The sequence below is a fragment of the Anopheles funestus genome, chromosome 3RL, assembly GCF_943734845.2.
Source record: "Anopheles funestus chromosome 3RL, idAnoFuneDA-416_04, whole genome shotgun sequence".
Classification (NCBI taxonomy): domain Eukaryota; kingdom Metazoa; phylum Arthropoda; class Insecta; order Diptera; family Culicidae; genus Anopheles; species Anopheles funestus.
In genome coordinates, this window is record NC_064599.1 from 60,659,605 (window position 1) to 60,678,640 (window position 19,036).

A 19,036-nucleotide genomic window follows, 5' to 3' on the forward strand; every position below is an offset into this window, starting at 1 on the left:
GTATACACGTGGCATCAAGTACTTTGTGAGTGTCGAACATTACACTACTATTCGTGCATGTGGAGTATGTAACAAAGAAAATACGATTTATATATATACCGCGAACACGGTGAAACACATGCTTTTGCATTCTGTAGATTGTGTGAAACAAGATTCAGTAACAGAAATGAGTTGACCTTAAATTTTTCTCAGTTCAGTTGGGAAATGAATTTAAATTCTATTTGCGAGAACAAAATGAATTCATTTCAGATAATTGAATTGAGTTACAATAAAAATTCAGACATACTCTCATTTTTAATTACATGCATCGAAATTTTCTAACATATTTTGATTGAATTCTCTCCAAAGTTTTGTATCTTAAGGTTAATTTTCGTTGAACTCATAAGTGTTATACTATATTAACTTAATGTGAGTGAGTTACCATACACAGAAAAAAGTGAAATCATTGTTTTAAAAAACTCATTCTTGAGTTACAATGCCTAAATCGTAATTTAAAAATCTGTGGTAAAATCGCCAAAGAGTTTGTGGAGATTAAGTTGCAGAAATTCGAATGGACACAAATTCTTAGAAAGATGTAACGCAATTATTTAATTTTCATAAATATTATCATTAATTATGTCTGCAACGTACGTGTAAAAAACGATTTAATAATGTTTTGCTAAAAAATCAAAGAAATCAACGAATTTGTCCACTTTGCATGTGAATCGAATCCTTGGAAAACTTTTTCCAAAAAAAATTTTTGGAAAAATTATTATTACAAAAAATTTTCCCTCACCCCCGAAATCGATCGAAACCGATTACCTCGTTTTTCGCGCGAATTTGGCTCGAATAAATATTTCAACATGAATGCGCGCCGTAACGCCTTCCGACCGTTTGCCGCATTACAGGCAATTGTCGCATCGTTAGGTTCCATCGGGGCCTTTTATACCGATTTCTCGTTGATGGATTGAAATATTGGCAATTTTGATGGCTCCCTCAATCGTTTTGTTTCTCTCTCTTTCACGCTCTTTTTTCTTGGCATGCGTTTTTTTTGTTTTTTTTTCCATTTCATTCGTGTGTTGCCCGATAAGCACACATGGCACACGGTGTTTTGGTTCAATCTCAACAAACATCTCAATTCCGGTTTCGGGGGAAATATTCAAATTTTATTGATGGTATTTGTTTCCTTTGACTTGGGTGAATTTGTCTTTCCCCCTTTTTTTTCTTTTTTCTTCCCGCGTATCGCTTAGTTTTCCTGAAGTGAAAATGGATGCTAGGTGAAACCGGTACGCAAGAAACGCGCTACATGCGTGCAGGAAACGCAGGAGACATTTTTATTCGTTACAGTCAATTTCATTGCCAGAATGGTGAGAGCTTTCACTGTGGTTGAAGGGTGGTGGTAGTGTGGACGCTATTACTTTCCTTTCCTTACCATATTGATGATTGTCATTCTCGCTTTTCGGCTACTTGTCGGTGCTGAGTTTGGGGAAGTTATTTTTGCACTTATTCATGCCCCAACTTAAATGCATGTATCCTTTTTAAGTCTGTGTGGGAGCCGAGCTTTTTTTTCTTCCTTCTCCAATTTGTCCCGTTCCCATGCGGGCAGCATCACTGTTATCACTGCTACCTGTTTGTGTTGCTGTCTGCCCATCGGCCTTGAGCATAAACATGAGAAATTTGATCCAAATTGGAAGCCCTCGGTACACAAACACCGTTGACAAGCGCGTGTGGGCGCGTCGGTTTCGGTCGGTTTGGTGTCGTTTGTAGGTACATGAGCTTTCGGCTTTTTTTGGCAAGAAAATACCTCGAGCACAAGAAAAAACAACACTACACCCGTAAGCCTCCCTAATGGCGCTGGTCGTTTTTGGGTGGGACTTCTGGGGGCTATTTCTAACGGTGCCTTGGGCGAAGGGAAAAAATAAAGAAGATAAATCATTTGGCCGTATTCACGTGCGGGCAAAGTTTTCCACTTTGAAATATGAGAATTGGGCTACTCGCCCGGAAGGTGATATTGGTCAACCGTTAGGTACCGAGATCGAGATGCAGATGAAGGCGAGTGGGGTCTGTTCACTGAGGGTACAGTAGAAATGTTCCACTCCAACAAGGCAGTTTCAAGGTTAGCAAAAAAAAAAAGGTCTTTCACTTTTGACGCTAATTCATGGTTTGAACACAAGAGCGACAAGGGACGAGGTTGATGTATATTCTAGGTCGTTAAAGTTTCTTTTTTTAGGAAATAAAAAAAACAGGATCAAAACATTTCGCTAGCAGCGATTTTGCTCTTTTTTTTACATGGCAAGTTGTTATTATCGTTCAGCAAGTCATTTTTCAATGTTTCTGATGGTTAGAAAACAAAAATCATAATCCAAAAACAACATGAACAAAACAAACTCTAAATAGATCAAAACAAACGAAGCATCACCGTGTAATTGTACTACCAAAAACAAAAAAAAAAGAAGCATACAACAGTAAAAGAAAAGTTTCTAAATTCGTCACGGTAAAATCATTTGTTGACGTTTGTCAGACATGTTTAATATGCTTTCGCTTCCCGATCGCTATTGCTCGACGACGGTGATTTTATTTTCCCATTAGCCGTTAGTGGTGGGAGTTTGTGTGTCGATTTGTTTTCATTCTTCCATGGCTTACCTTTGCCGTTTCTTGGCATATTTGTTTACTACCAGGGACCACAACCATATTATGAGTTTGCCTAGCAGCAGCAAGAATGTAAATCATATCGTGTAAAGCCGCGAAATGTCTCGGAAATTATAATAAAGTAATATTTATTTGCCACAGCTTGCTTTGTAATACTATTTACGGGTTTTGCTTGTGCGATAAAAGATGGCCGGGATAAGCTCTGTGGTTTATGTTTCATTTGTACATGCGCGTGATTAAAGGAAATCTTCGGTTCATGCACAATGGTTACTGATTTGATACTTGTATAACGGTAGAAAATGTTTTTAAAAGTGATTTTTTTTTGCTTTTTAAAGGTGCATGATAGTGTAAGGTATTTTTTGTGGTAGTCTATAAATATTAGATAGTAATAAGTTTTTTTTTCGATGCGAAGGTCTAGACAATAAATCCCTAATAATAGAGAGTGTTGGGTGAATCTGATTCAGATTCATGAATCTGAATGAATCTTTTAACTGAACGAATGACTCTGAATCTCTATTCCGAGGATTCATGAATCCTCATTGAATTATGAATCCTTAGAATCCAGCGATTCATATACGATTGATGAATCTTTGAGGATTCATTTGATTTTATGAAAATTGATAAATATTTGGCTAGTCGGCTCATGATTTGAATGACTCTTCGCTGAAGATTCATATGAATGACTCTTTTCAAAAGATTCAATATGCACAACACTAGTGAAGGGTTAATAATAAATTTTGCCGGATCGGATCGGATCGGTCCGGAATCGATCGGACCCATTCGGACTCGGACTCATTCGGAGTCAATTTTGGTTTTCAATCGGAGTCGGAATCAATTTTTCATGCGGGGAGTCGGAGAGGATCCACGACTCCACTCCGGATTATCCATCACTACACAACACTATTAAAGACTCGTTTAGCAGACACCTAATCAATAGAATAAGAGTCTAGGAAGGGAGAGCGAGAGAGAATTAAAGAAATGACGTCACCTAAAGCAATGACAAAGGGCGAGTTCATTACAATTACACCAATTGGGAAAAATAATAGCAACAACAATAATTTGAAGGAAGAAATGATATTTTTTTGGGAGAAAAGCGATTCCTTACCGGAAATAATCCACTTTTCTCCTTCAATAATTTGAAGGAAGAAATGATATTTTTTTGGGAGAAAAGCGATTCCTTACCGGAAATAATCCACTTTTCTCCTACTCTACCATCGAGAAAAGAAATGTGCTGCGAGAATTAAAAAAGCTCTTCAGTAAAGATAGGTCGATCGTTTTTTGCCTGTTCATTACCGAGAGAATCTGTCTTCTCGTTACTTAATTTTCCACAAATTCGTCTTGTAATAGCTCCTTAATATAATGTAATTCGTTGATAAGAGCATAAAATATGCATTCACAGAAAACAGGGAAACATTTGACCTTAATGTTAAGATTTTCAAGCGTTGTCGGTACTCGAGGACATTAAACAGCAAAGGGCGGAAAATAATAATAAATTTAATCATAACCGTTCTTCACTTTACTACACCATTATTGGTCCTTCATTCGCCAACCAGTTTTATTAATACCAATTGGTCATTAATTATATCGTAGCATAATTTTATTATATTATCTACGATCGCTCATCGATCTTCCCAGATGTAGCATAACGAGCGGGGCGTGTGTTTTTTCCTTCCAATAAAAAAATGATACAATTTCATCATCCTTGCAAGAGAAAACAAAAACTAACGATAGCAAATAGCTACGGGCAAACGCTGCTGGGTCATCATTGGAGAAGTACCTTGTTCTCGCCTTCATCACACGTCATTTATTTCGATCGGACAGTAATAATTCGTTTGCAAAAAACAAATAATTCACGCCGCTATTGAGCAGACGCGCATGGTCGGGTTGGGGTTTTTCGTTCTGCCTCAAAGCGGAAAGTACATAAAATAGCGGTGTGCGTCTGTGTGTGTGTTTTTTTGTACTTCCGCGAACTGGAGCATATTGGCTTTTGTTGTCGAAAGCTCATGGGATGGTTAGCAGTCCATTATTAAATTACTGCATATTAAGATATGCGCGTCTGTGCGACGATAGTGTTGCCCTGGGAACGTTTTTCATTTCACTTCATTCATTCGCACCGGCATTCTATTTCCAGAAAGGAAGAAAGCTTTCTCGCCGTGAAGGAAAACATTCCAGGACGAACGAAACCATCTTGCATCGCCATCAATTTTCCACCATTATTGCGGTTATACGATCACTGCAGGGAAAGTCATTTGTTTTTTTTGGGTTTGTTTTTGTTTCTGTTTTGTTCCGTTCGGTCTTTGCTTGTCCCTTGTGTGCTATACTAAATAGCTCTTCATCAGCATTAAATCAACCGGAGCTTCGTCCAGGTCCGGGTTCGCACACAAACCGACAGCGTCGAACGAAGTATGTGTCTTTGCTAGGCCCAGTGTGTGCGGCAGGACATAATTGATGGACCATCGGATGTTCGGTGTATTTGTTCTCCGCCAGCCTAGGCTATGGATTGTGTTAGGTTTTATGATGAATCTGGTTTATGGTTAGGTTGGTCTTTTTAAGATTTATGTCTTGGGGTTTGTACGGTCAAATGAAGTCCATCGGGAATAACACCTTTGATCAATGCTTGCGATAAAACACCTTGAACCAATGACATGTCAAATCGAATAGACCTGCTTTTCGGTAGGAAACAGATCAGTTTGAGATGGAAAAAAGAAGAAAAAAAATTTTTGATTCCAAGAGAAAAAATATGTATTTAGAAACGTTGCAAAGTAAAAGAAATATATTTATTTTTACTATTATTATTTTTATTATGCTCGCTTTTAATATTTTTTTCTGATAGGATTTCCGAATTAAAAAAATCTAATAATATTATCGCAATAAACGTACAAAAAATTAAAGTTGGGTGAATTTGATTTAGATTTGTGAATCTGATTGAATGTTGGAACTGAATGAATGACTCTGATTCTCTTTTCTGCGGATTCATTAATCTATAAAGATTCTTGACTCTTTTCATAAGGACCTAAAATACGAAAATTAGTATTTGCAATTTAACAACGTTTTAATATAATTTTCAAACCGTTCGGCAAAAAGGACCGAACGAATAGAAATGCCAAAAAAAGAGAACAATAAACTAACCAAACAAACTCTGTAGGTGCGTGACCATCGGACAGAGTGTTGTCCACCGCAATTCCGACGTCCGGTCCTGGAGGAAAATGTAATTTATTTCCCATCCTTTTTCAAACTGGCCGCACATTCCTGCCTGGTCCGTGCTCACCGGTGGCGTGAGTGACGTGTGCCAGAGCAACTAGATGATGGTTGAAAATTGTTGTTCCTCCTAGAAATGGGTGGAGGTGATTGTGTGCTTTTGGCACGTGTCTTCTTCGCACGTACCACCACGGTAGCCGCATCCTTGGTTTATTGTTGCAATTTTCTCTTCTTTACTTACCGTTAACGCTTGGCTACAGGTCGGGTAAAAAAGTGTCCATTTTCAGCACCGATCCCTTAGTGTGGTCGTAGCCATCGAAATGTGACCGTGGTCACGGTAAGGTGTACATTTTCTCACACCGGGGTGTTTTGGTGCTTTGCTGTAAACTGAAGCGCCCGATGGACCGACCGGTAAAAAAATCCGACAACGATCGCGTGTGACGGTTAGGGCAAAAGAGGGACGTATTCATCTCGCAATTGCACACTGATTTATGGCTTTTTTCACCCGAGACTCGCGTTCATATTCATCGCGAGCGTTCTTTCTTCTGTGCGTCTCAGTTTTGCCGTTTTCCCTCCCCCACCTTTCACCATAGTCCAGTCCAGGGTATGGTATTGGTGCTGTCCGCGAATAAGGTAAATAAAGCCAAGGACAAGAAAATTCTATACCCAGCGTGGGTCTTGTAACACGTCACCGTAGTTTAATTGTGAGAAGTGAGCGTACGAAGTACGAAGAAAGTAAGATCAAATTCATTCCTGTGGACGCCTGTGCAGGATTGAACCAAATGAAAAAATGGAAAACTGTATCACATGTACCCAGTATGATGCTTTGTTTGCTGTGATGAGGATGAGTTTTCATCCCCTATTTTTTTTTGTAAATTAAAACCTCCGTCACGTTTCCAATAGTAACACTCTTTCGTTCTTTATCGTAAGCGATTTTTTGTTTTCTAGTGTAAACCGCAATATACAAAATTAGAAATTTCTACAAAATAAAAAGTAGAAAAACAAGGCGAAACAAGGGGGGAAGAATTTTCGCTAGTTTTATGAAGAATTTTTTGTGTTATCCCGTTGTTTTGTACGCCATGACATGAAAGAGAAAATTTCTCGTTTCTCGATGGAGGCGCCTGGTCGTTGGAAGCGCACCTACAACCGTTACCTGGTAATGATCATTGTAAGCGAAGCTAACTTCGAAGCTAACGATTCACTTTGTGGATGGTATGAAGAAATTGCACTGCTGTGCTTGTCTGTAGTTTCGTTCCCACTGTTTGCAATTTTTCATCTCTCCGCTACGTTCTCGAAGTCAATTCGTTTCGTGTTGAAGTCAATTTTGAAACGATTAATTTCGTTGATGGTGTTTTAGTTGGTTTACTTTTTTAGTTTATTTTTCCATTCCTTTGGACGCAAGATTTAGATGGCTGATGAGCGTTACTTTCCTTGTTGGTGTTGTATGCAAATTTCTTTGTCCATTTGTCACACTGTTGCTCCTTTTTGGGGATATCTTGATGGTGCAATTCTTTTATGCTTACAGTTACGAATGATAGTTTCCATTTTGGGAGTTTTTTTTATTTTGTTAATTTTTTTGTATTTTTTTTTGTTACTGTAAACTCATTGTAACGACATGAATGAAGAGAATGAACATTTTTAAAAGCTGTTTTTATTCGCAATCTTTTTTCACATAAATTTGCATTCAGTACAGCATATTCTTTCTGTTCATTTATCTTTAGAAATGGCACCCTTTTATTTTCCCCTGCATTACGGTGTGGTCCTATGTGATGAATTTTCATTTACTTTCACACCTTTCGCGCTTTATTGGTCGCGTTACCGTGGTCACTAGCGTTAGTGTGTGTGTGTTTTCTTCTATTCGCGCTAGTATTTCCGGGACAAAAAAAATTGCAGGATACGTTAGCACCCGTTGGCTAGTCAGCTTATTTGCACGGTGTTGTGTTTTGTGCATTGCCGTTTCCTCTGTCCTATGCACGCCCGTGATAAAGATCGATTGCGAAACAGTAATAACAATAAACTAGCCATGCTTCGTACGTTTCGTTGATGGCGGAGAAGGTTTATACCATTTTCTGGATTTTGTTTTTTTTTGCCAACTGGTACGGATTTGACGTAAGGACGGTGCACACCTTTTAGAAAAATTACTCCAGTGGGCGGAATAGTAAATAAATCGTACACGAAGGTCATAAATTATTTGTTCAACAAATGAAGAAAATGGGTTTTTGGATATGATACCCTTCGGTCTATCCATTCCAATCCATTCGGGGTGCATAATGATGATTAGTCACCGTGGCAAATAACTTCGAACGTGTGCTAAATCAGTACGTCTCATAAATGATTGATTTTTACTCGTTAAACGAAACCCATTTGTCAGTATTAAAATGCATTGTTTTAAATTTTCGCTTCTTGTACGAAATTACACTTGATTTTAGCGAGCGTGTCTCTAAAAACCCTGTAAAATATCTCTATCTTACGGAAACATTCAATAATTTATAAATATGTCAAATTTATCCCTGAAAACCCTGTAATAATTATCACTTTTTTCTTTTATCGTTTCAGGTATGTCTAAATTTTCTTACTGATGAAAGAGAAGCCTCTTAAGCAAGTATTATTAAGCAACTATAATAGATTCTGTTAATTTTCGTAATATTTCATAATTATTCGGATGTCATTTTTTTTTACCGAGTATCGGATTATCCGTGCAGCGTTTTGACATTTGGCAGTTTAATAGGAAATGACACAATTTTTTGTTCATTAACGATGTTTTTCAAGTACCTCGGTAATTATGAAGAAGTACTCCTCAAGTAGGAGCATGTACACTATACAATCCCAATTTATACATTATTCCCTAAAAATTCAAACCTTCAATAAATATTGTACATTTAATAGAATCTTTTTACTTCAGGACTTCAGGTTACTTTCAAAAGTTGTTCAAATGCTTGTAGAAGTAAATTTTCTTTCTGTAAATGTAACATTTTCCGACAGACCGTTGACGGTCACACAATTGAATACGATTCGATTGCTCGTTTGCTGTCGGAACCGGAACCGGGAAATGGTTTAACATTTGAAAACGATTCTTTTCTTCGGTATCTCCTTTGTAGAGTCAAATAGAACAGGTTTTGCTGTTGGCAAGATGAAGTGATGTTGATATTATCATATCCGGTCAATGCACACTGAAAGAGAATCGTTAATAAAATGGAAAAAAACTAGACTCCAGAATACTTGCTTCATGGTTGAGCTAACAATAGGAGCAGAGTTAGTTAGTTTTGTTAATTTGATTGCTCATTAAGATGCCAAGCAGTTGTTCAGTAAAGTATCTGTTCGAGTGAGCGCACGGCGTACTTATGCATAACCACTTAGACGTACTTATTGACCGTGTTTGATTTATTGAGTAGCTTAAAATATCTGCTTGTGTATGGAACAGGTTTTGCAACCAGGATACCAATGCAATGAAATGATATTTTATTTTGTCTTCACTAAATAAGCGGTTAAGAGCTTGGTGGTACTTTTGTAGACAAAAAAAGTCTCCTACTCATTAATTTGTGTGAAGACAATGAACCAATTGCTTTTTTGCGTTCTTTTTTAAGAACTTCAACTTGAGCGTATGGTATTGATTGATTTCGTCCTAGATTTAGTTTAATTATGCTTCCCTCTTAATCTCTCCATCGTTAAGAGATTCGCTAGGAAAGGAGTAGAAATATAGATTTATTTTCATGCACAAAAGGAAATACAATTAACACGATCCAGGGAATCGGCATACGGCTTCCTAATGACGTACAAAATGATGGTAATTGCATCAAGAAACTATAGATTGCATTCGGTTCATTGATTTTCTCACCATCTGATCTTGCTTCTGGTGCATATTTTTTCTGCCCTGTAAATTCTCTTCCCACGTCTCGTCTTACTGCTATTCAGTTAAAGTCAAGCGTGAAATATCCAAGCTTTAAAGTTGATAAGCACTGTGGGCAAATTCAAGTAACAATTTGGTCATAATAAGATTATTTTTTTTTAATTTGTAGAAGTTAAATCATCGAAAAGGTGTTTATGGGAATTCAACGGATGATTACTAGACCTTTAAAAAAATGTGAATTTATAAGGATAACTAAAGGAAAATCGTGTTTTTTTTTTCTGTAGGTTGCGTATGTTTGTGACGTATTTATCGGTGATTTAAGCTAAACCCATCACTCAACTCAACACCACTCTCGAGATCTACTCTCCCTTCAAATTAAGGTTTTATTTTTCGCACGAGATCAATCAACGGCATCCATATTTTTTTCCAGCATCACAAAGTGGCGCGGGCTTCTGTCCCGCGCTTGAGTAGCTTCGAGTGTAATTATATTCAATTTCATTAAGTCAAGTTCGATACAGCGCGCCACACTGTCGCCTGTAACGTCGGCGAAATCTTTAACCGTTGCCGAAGGATAATACTGCTTGCCTTTTACCAGTCGCAGCCATTTCTTTTAGCAGAATCGATCAAGCCTTGACACTTGAGAGCGTCGATGTCGATGGTGATACTGCTGTTCGTGCGGTTGCTCAGCTTAAGCGCATCCCTCTAGAGATAATCAATAAGGGGTAAAGTTTCTTCCCATTTGTGTCCCATTGTGAAGCCCTCGGCTACGAGAGGACATCGACTTGAAGCTTCTTGTTTGTGTGTGCGTGCTGTGAAGGGTATTTCGTTCCACTCGAAGCGTGACAACATCATTCAACCTCAATTTTCTGTCACTCTTAGGATTGTCTACAAAGGGAAGGGGGTCTGTGAGTGCAAAAAGAGTGTGTACATTGAGGTTGGTGGGTGAAGGAAAAGAGAACATAAATTAGCTCAACATGTCCATTTTCTTTTCCCCACACCACCGGTCGCCGGTGCCATATGCTTTTATCAATATTTCTTGCTTTAGCTGGCCATAAAGTCAATATGGAGGGTTGCGTTGAAGAATGCATGTTTGGGGTGGATTTATTTATTGTTGTTGAGATCACTTTTACACTCATTAAATATGTCGTTCGTCTTTCTTGAAGTGTATTGTGAAGCGTGCCAGTTTTAACCGATGCTGGTGCTTTATTTCGTTGCTGTGGTTTTTCTTCTGAAGCATTAACTGCGTCCTGTTTTGCAGCCGATAGTCAGCTAACCACATCTTACGGGTTGCTCTTTATGTGGTTCCTGTGCGGAACTTGGTAGTCATTACTTGGCGTCAATTTATGGACCCATAACACACATATATGAATGTTTGCCCTCGGTGCCGGGGCGGTTATAAGTTTAGCCCACTTCATTTTATGTTTGTGCCTCAGGGTGGTCAGGTTTGATTTTTAATACATAGGTTTTTTTTCTCTCCCCACGTCACAAGCGGGCAAAAGAGAGGAAGCGCATGGGTGTGGTTATGGCACGCATTTCCTGTTTGGAACGAAATACTTTTTTTTTGTGTGCCTTCAATGAACACTTTAAGTTAACGCACTTCTAAGCTACCCGTAAACGCGAGCTAGAGAGGATAAAGTTTGTTGAAGGTTTTTGATATGGGGTGTATAAGTGCGTAAACGCTGTTTAATGTGTTTAAAACCTAAAGCACACCTTGAATATTAGGGTTATAAAATCGATAGTGGTCTTTACAGGGGTTTTGAGACAAAATGGTAAAAATGGGACCATTTTTGAATGTTTTTTTCTAGTTGAAGTGCAACAAATTTAAAAGTAAATGTGGTTTTTATGTCATTAAATTTTTGCTGACACGCCATTTTTGCTGAACAAAATACCTCTTTTAAAATTATTTGCCACTGAAGTTGTTTACCTTAAATTTTACCATTGACAGAAAAAAATAATTCAATGACAGAACAAGAATAGGCGCGTGTCAACTGTCTTTTTTGGAGATTGTCAAACGTCAAAACTGTCAAAAGTGATTTGACAGAAAATAATCAGCCAAAAAACCATTAATGTAATACTGCCTTCATTTGTCGGAGTCATCCGTGACTAATAGGTTAAGCATTAATCGAGAAGAGGTCGAGTCAGAATCGAGTTTAAGAAGGTTCGATGGTTTCGATCCCAAATCCCTGCATCTAATGGTTAGAATTGTTAATCGTACCGGAATCGATGAGCCCAATGTATTTGTTTGGATCAAATTAAATCCAATGCTCCCTATGTATGGCCTATCAATATTTCATTAAGTCATTCTTCATATTTCAAGTCTGCAGCAGCGCGTCGACTGAATACATAAATCCTTACAGGAAATCCAGTTTTGAATTATCTAGTATAGAATGATGTCTTTTGTTGTGTTCTGTAATATATTGGTCTTATTACTGCTATTGAAATTAACAATTACGAAATTGATGTTTTATAAAGTAACTGTCATCCTTGGTTTATACTTTAAGTAAAATATTTTAATTTTAGTCTGTTTTTGACCTCATTTCCAAAGATTCGTCTTTGGGTCTGGTTCTTATATTTCTTACCTTAGTCCATGTTAAACATCAGTTGCGCTCTAGTTAACAACGTGTTCAGTGAATTTTAACACGCTCTCAAATATAAAGCATACTTTCCTAGAAAAATCTGTAATGAAAAATGGTATGAAGCAGCAAACCGATGGTAAATGTAAAATATCAACCTCTCCTTCGGGAACACGATGGGGGCCCAGAGACGGAAAGGCAACAGCCGCAACAGAAGCAGTCGAAAACTTTTCCCATTAAAAACGTACCTTTAAACTTTTTTTTTTCGGTACGTTTTTAGTCGATGATTTTGAGTGTGTGTGCGCAGTTTTTTTCGCTCTTTGTTCCCCATTGAAATTTTACTCAAACCGCCACCAGAACTTACCGACCAGAACATGCGCGGGGTTGCGTTTTACCGGGATGCAAGAAAGTTTAAAACAAGCTCTTGAAGGTTCCGCGCGGTATGGTTTGTAATGGAAAATGTGGTTTTTAAGCGTTTCGGACAAATGAACGGACGTTTGGAAGTAAGCGAGTCAGTTCATCAATGAATATGGTAAGCAGTTTTTTCCCCCTCTTCGGAAATTTCAATAGCTCCACTGCTCCCGAAACGAAACGTTTTGTACTTGAGGGAGGATAAAATGGTCTCATTAATGATTTTTTTTTCATTTTTCGTGAAGGAGGAATGTTCCAGGATTGTGATGTAATGTGAAAAAAAAAGAAGGAAGAGTGGCACAGTATAGCTCTTGTAATTCAAAAGGTAGTTAATAAACGACTGTACCTTCGAAAAAGAAGAAAATACTATTTTTCTTTACAAATGTGGTGTTACTGTAACCGGTAACTGTTATGATGAAATATTTGTACACCATTTGTATGGTATTACGAATTAATGAAGAACATAAAATATGGGTTATTTATGGGTTTTATATTTTGACGCTGATGCTTCCATGTATATCTAATTACGTTAGTTGCACTCATTAACGATCGGTGGAGGATTTCAACAAAATTGTCAAATAATTAGAATAATGTATCTACTTTTTCCATTGGTTGATTCCAGCACATTATCACCCCCGAAAAGTGGTCAGTCACGCAAAAACTGAATTAAACATTTTTGCCATGTTAAAATTGTACTAAATATGTAATAATTAGTTTCTTTTGCTGAGTGTGAATAGAACTTATTTCAGATTTAGATCTGGTTTCGACGTATTCATGAAGCTTTTCAAAAAAGGCGAGGAAGCAATAGTACACGTGATTAATTAAATACGAAGGACCAACCAGTTGGGTGTAATTTCAGTAGTTGATACGATGGGCACTGGCACGTAAGAATTGATAGTGTAACTAATTTATCCGGATACTGTTTACTATACTAATTTCACTGTGGAACGACGCACGAAAAATGCGTCCATTTCACTGAAATCATGTTTATTTAAAGTAGAGATGAGAATAACAACTCTTTTTGGTGAGTTAACTAAGAGTGAATGAGTCGTTATTGGGAGTCAACTCGTTTAACTCACTCGCACGTTTTCGCTTCAACTCATGCATTTACTCTTTTTGCAACTCGACTCACCACGGCTACATGTTTACACTCACGAGTGAGTAAGTGAAAAAAGAGTCGCAAAAGCTCCTCGTGGTGAGTGAACGCAACTCATTCAACAGAACGTTTCAACTCACTCTTACTCATTTTGCACATCTCTAATTTAGACATGTTCCTATTCTTATTCCCTGTTTGTGTTGTTTGAAAACATAAAAAAGGGGATCATTTTCTCTTCCAACTCTGGGAACGAACCATTCTGTGTTACACTTTCGGACGAATATTCGGGTTTGATTAAAATATTTTATCCATCAATTTCGCATACCGGTGCAATTTTGCGATATCGCACGAGTTCGCCATTAGGTGCTGCCTGCAAATGACCCGATAGAAGTTACGCATGAATTAATTCATTTGCATACATCAATATTGAATTTGGTCACATAGTGCATCGATCGATAGAGGCCCGGGTAACACTAACCGAAACCAGACCGTGCAAACAGTGCAAAAGAGAAGGCAATGTTTGAGTGATTAGAAAATTACAGCTTTTGTCACTGGAGTGGTTCGTTTTTCTGTGACGTGCGTGATAGCGGGGAGGCGTATGTGAACATCCGATTCAACATGTTCTACGGAACATCCAGCACCACACATTCCTGTGCGTATGTATGTGTGAACATGACCATCCTATCACTGTGTGTACATAAAACCTTCCTCCACCCTGGGGGCAGGGTTGATAAAATCCTGCCTGTATATATTTTTGCCATTCGAAGGCACACTTTCAACGAATTTCCGGTTCCGTACGGTGTTTGGTGGAAGTGTTTAATTTGCCATCCGGTACAGTAGTTAACCCTGTTGCTTCTTGTTGCAAGTTTTCCGATCCTTATCGGATCGTATGCACCTACGGGAGCGCCGTTTTTTATCCTTCGTGACACAACACCACAAACCCGTAGGTGAAACTGATGTGTCGTTTTGCTGCCGGGCAATGAGCGGAGCAGATTGACATTAAGCGTGGACCAGGCTGGTGGATGGTATCACGAATGCTCCGGGTGTCGGATGGACGGTTACAAATTGCTACACGACGTAATTGGCCCCGAAAAAGGTGACACCTAACAAATGTTCCCCGCCCTTCCCGGTCCGTAATGTAACCCGTGCGACGATGTGATGTTGCCCTTGCGTTGCTGTTCTGATGGTGGGTGTTTTGCCTTAGAATGAAGTCGACCTTATATGCCCAGTTGGGCTGTGCGAAATATTGGTATCCATGTTTTACATCCTGGAAGTTAATATGCTCAACATTACCGGGATGAAAGCTTTCGAAGATTGGCAATGGGTCTGTGTGTAGTAATTTGCATTGTCCTTGTGTTTCTTTTGGGAAATATTTAAGTGTTTGTAGCTTTTTGTAGTTCATACATACAATAGGATTATAAGATGAATTGTTCATCAAAATATTCTTCACATTAAAAAGCTTTAAATAAATTTCAAAAATTCTACTTTTCGTTATTTATCTTATGGTTATTCATGATGCGAGATTTAGCTCGTTGAATGAGAATATTTTCGTAACACTTAGAATGACCCGTTAAGCGAGAAACTCGTTATAAGGGATATACATTATAAGAGACTTGACAGCATTTTAAGTAAGAAAGTTTAAGTTTTAAGACGGTATCCATCAAACTACCCAGCAAATATCGATTTAAATTTCAATCAGGTTTTTTTAAATTTTTGAACCCTAATGATATCCCAAGAAATCAAAAGGTACTTATGAGATGTTGAATGTGTAGATTTTAAAATAGTAAAACGTGTGTCTGTTCTTAGTTCAGCAGTTTAGCTGTCAAAATAATGATTCCTGTTTGTGTGTGTTGTTAGTCACTCAATTATCCTGTTTTTTTTTTCACTCTCATGATATCCAATAGTATTTCCAATTGTTTATTTCAACATTAAAACTTTCTCTTCGCTATCCTTCTTTATGTTTCGCTCCATTTCTTTCATCTTCAATCGCTCTCTGTTATGCTTTGACGGCAAATTCCAAATTCTTTTCGTTTACTAGATTTCTATGTTTCCCCTTTCTACAGGACCCTTAGATCCTGAAATCCTGGATCTCACACATTTCCACATGCGCTTGTTTTAAGTTAGATATCTTCAGAGTTGAACAAGACATCCCGGAAATTGATCGCTCCTTTAACTCTGGAAGCTCAGATCCGTTTGCTGCGCCCACTTTCTTCTCTTTTTTCCCAATGCCATTTGCCTAACGTTATAGAATAAGTTAATGAGTTGCGTATCCTGAACACTAAAATAATTAAAGTTACAATATTTAAAATAATAAAAAGACGCAAACAAAACTGTGAAGTTTGCGATTTTAATAGGCGCTATAATTTGCCATCCCTTTCTCAGTTTGCTTTTTGGCTTTCGTTCATGTCAATCCATTTTTAAACTGCATTTGTACGCAGTTGCCGAAATGTTTTATGACCAATTCTATTCTCGTTAACTGACGTGGTTGCCAATCGTTAGGAAATCTAATTTAAATTCTTAATTGCGTGGTGTACGGCAAGTGTCGCGCGGGAAAAGCGGCGATGATGGTTGTGTGGTGTTGCGGGTGAGTTGGTGTGTGTACATGTCAGTTCGGGACCATTGATTTGTGTCAGTTCGCAAGGGCATTGGTGTGTAATTTGGTTGACTCATGTCGGGTCGCATTAAAAGCGCCCCGTGACAGCAGTGTGTACTAATGGTAGGGATTTAACTCCGCAACGGCGGAGCTAAAAACGGATTCCCGTTTAATGCGCAGCTCATGGGGGTGTTTTTTTTTTGTTTGAAGGATTTGGTTTGTAAGTTTGATTGTTTATACACGCTGGAACATGCAAAACGGGTGTGTTTATTCCAATCAATATGGTATTTCCTAGCATGCAATATTTTATTTCTATATATTTCGCTTAAAAGTACAAAAATAGATTACAATTCTTAAGGTTATTTTGTGTCCTGAAAATTGTATGTTTTACGGATAAGAAATAGTTCCAATAGCTTACCAATACCACCTTCGGGAAGGTTACTTGGTAGATAGATCTAGATGACCCTTCGCTGTAAAAGGTATCCATTTCAGTGGTCGTTACAAAATTTCATCATCATAACGGAGATCAACGGTAGTAAAGAAGTGCTAAAAATGGTATGCAGTGAAATTGGTGCGGTTTTTCTTTTTTTTTACAAACACCTGGACATTAGCATCGTTTAGCTCAGGTCCCGGTTTGAACAGCATTTGTTTCGCGTATTCGTGAGCGACATTGATGTCTTTCATTTTGGCTACAGAAATAGGCTTGTGCTGCCTTGATGTTAGGATCACATGGGTTTTACATTGGCATAGACCGGAAATTGCATCAACCCAATGACACTGTGCTGCACCGTCGAACATGGTAACGAACGTCATTTGGAAGGTGTTCTAGGCACGCCATACGCTAGTAGCATAACCAAACTGTCGGGTGAAAAAAGGGACTACCAAAAACTGGTTTCTCATTTTAGATGTTGATACATTTCCAAACCAATGGACATGTTGTTGGTATTTTGCGAAACATGATCAACGCAAAATTGGAAATGCGAAGTTTCATGAGAATGCCGAATTTGGCTAAACGGACGAAAGAACCGAATATCTGGCAATATTTTAGAAACATTTTTTTGCTTTAATTGCGATGTTTAAACTGTCTAAAAGGAAAAAAGCAAGAAAAATCTCAAGCAAAACCTAAAAAATTTCGCAAAGTTCATGACCATATGATGAATTTCGTAATTAAATACTAAGTTTAATTGCATCGAAACAGAAGGAAGCTTTAGTTTTATTGTTACAGCACGTTTTTCAACTAATTGTAGAAAAAAGATAAGGCGTAATCCCTTTTAAAGGGAGGAAAACATTTTATAACAGAAAGACAGGGATAGAGCAATATAGATTGTACGACATGCCACTAAGGAGTCATTTTCTACTTTGTTCACTTTAATCCATCCGGTTGAAAGAATCTCTACTTGTTGAGTACATATTTTGTTACTGCTTTCTGAAGTGGGTAATTTTCACTTGGAAAATATTTGCCATTTCACGTACCAAGAGGACCTCCAGCTGGAAAGAATCATTTGTTCGTGCTTTCGCTTTTCTTTCAGACAGAGAGCGGCTTTTAAAATTGTGTTACTTCATCGCCCCACGTTTGACCAATTGTCACTGTGTGAGGCAATAAGTCAGGCATGGCAACTTTACAGCAAGATCCTCAAGGTTTGGGGGTAGTAAACTTTTCTGTCGGAAAGCAGTAGCAGAAAGTATGTAAATGGGTGTCCGGTAGGGCTTATACAAAACTTTCCCTTCACTTCTGTTCAACTTGAAGGGTGTTGGGGTGGGAGGGAGTGACGGTACGTTAGCAATGGAGATAAAGTTGATTTTTCATATTAATTTCTGTCAACGTGCAAGACATGCTACGTACATTTAGCAGAGCTCTAGTGCGATGGTCAGCATGAAGAAAAAGATAAGGCATAAAAAAAATGTAAACACGGGAAGTTTCGTGTTGAGTGAAAAGAACAATATACACAGTCACTATAGAATTATTGGATAAAATGTGAAAGAGACAATGATAAGTGAATTAAATAAGATTAAAACTTACGTTTCTGAATAGGCTTGTGTCTGTTAAATCATATCTGGAAGCAAATGAAGTAAAATCAACATGATGTTTCCATATCAAATTAAGTTCTAAAGATAAGCGGATATTTAGTATCATTATCAGATTTGCTTTAATGAGGATTACATACTTCGTTAGAATCAGTTTTGTTAAATTACCGCGTATCGAAATAAATATTGAACACAATTAATAATACCTTCTTTAAAAACCTTGAACCAAGGTCTAGTGTTCGTGAATCGAACAATAAAGATAAAATGCAAACACTGCACATCCTCTTGAAGTGTTTTATTGGTCCACAAAATACAAATCTCCCCAGCTGCATTGCAGGGTTTCAGGGTTTCGTTGATTATTTCGGCTCATAAAGACCTCTCAAAGATGGCCCAAAGTTTCGGTACCATCAATTAACCGATCAAACGGTTCAACAAACATCACGCTTCGTATCTCATACATTGTTGTTTCGGATGTGCCGTTCGCATGCACTCCAACAAACCTGACGACCAGTGGCGCACCTTCTGCCGTTTTGTCTGCAATCGCACAGTAGACCTTCGCGTACGAGTCATCAGCACACTTCACCACCATCGAATCGCCACTCACATTAGACACCACACTTTCGGTGAATAGTTGACGCGGGTAAGCTACACAAAGACGTCGTTTC

The 19,036-nt window shown here is 38.1% G+C and overlaps 1 protein-coding gene across 8 annotated transcripts in view; it reads left to right on the plus strand.

The window, feature by feature from the left end:
* The window catches only part of LOC125770035 (atypical protein kinase C), a 104,841-nt gene that overhangs the window by 44,972 nt on the left and 40,833 nt on the right, over positions 1-19,036 (plus strand). The window lies entirely within an intron of this gene.